This window comes from Otolemur garnettii, unplaced genomic scaffold (assembly GCF_000181295.1).
Source record: "Otolemur garnettii isolate 467f Iridium unplaced genomic scaffold, OtoGar3 scaffold00023, whole genome shotgun sequence".
NCBI classification, from domain to species: domain Eukaryota; kingdom Metazoa; phylum Chordata; class Mammalia; order Primates; family Galagidae; genus Otolemur; species Otolemur garnettii.
The window spans coordinates 1,522,863-1,523,657 of record NW_003852418.1 but is presented as its reverse complement, the minus strand read 5'-3'; positions in this window follow the sequence as shown (position 1 = coordinate 1,523,657).

Genomic DNA, 795 nt, shown 5'->3' with positions numbered 1-795 from the left:
GGTGGTTGCAGATTCAAGGCATGGCCAGACCACAATGGCCAGAGCAAGATGCTCTCATCACCAAACTCCCTGTCAGCTCCGTGGAAGGACACCACCCAGTGAATGCTGGACTAGGGGGAAAAAATTTAAACAAAGTAAAAGTAACATTTAATTTGTTGTGCCTTTAATGTCTAAACAGTTTAAATATCACATTACAAAATGACAAGATTGTGCAAACCAACATTCGAAACATGAGAGTGTAAAGGGACTGTCTCTTCTGTCCAGTTCTCTCGGGGGTGTCCATGATTACAACATTTGCTCCCCATCCCTGAAGCCTGACCCCCTTATCTTTGAAGGACTCAGAAAGGGCAAGGAGCTTGCCCAAGGTCATAGCATTCTCCTGGCCTCATCTCTGGTGCTTTGCTAACTGTTAGGGACACTTTCAAAGCAACTTTTCCTGGGGAAAAAAACTACCTGCCTCTTCATAAAGATGCTGCATTTTTTTAATTCTCCTTGGGTTTGAAAATTGTGAACAAAACCCCATGAAGGTCCAAGTGCCCCAAGTGGCGGTGTCATGCAACAAGGCTGGGATGAGAGCTGACCCTCGTCAGGGCTGGGGAGTGGACGGAAGTGAGGGCATCGTCCAAAGGGCGAGACAGCGCTGAGTCCTTTCCCAGATCTGAGAGGTATTTCAGAGAAGGACGCCTTGGAAAAAGACCCAGACCTTCGCCTTCAAAAGCTTTCCTTCCACGCTGGGTATAGAGCCAGTAGGGGCAAGGGTGACACAGCCAGGGCCAGTTTGTAGAGGCTCAGGGC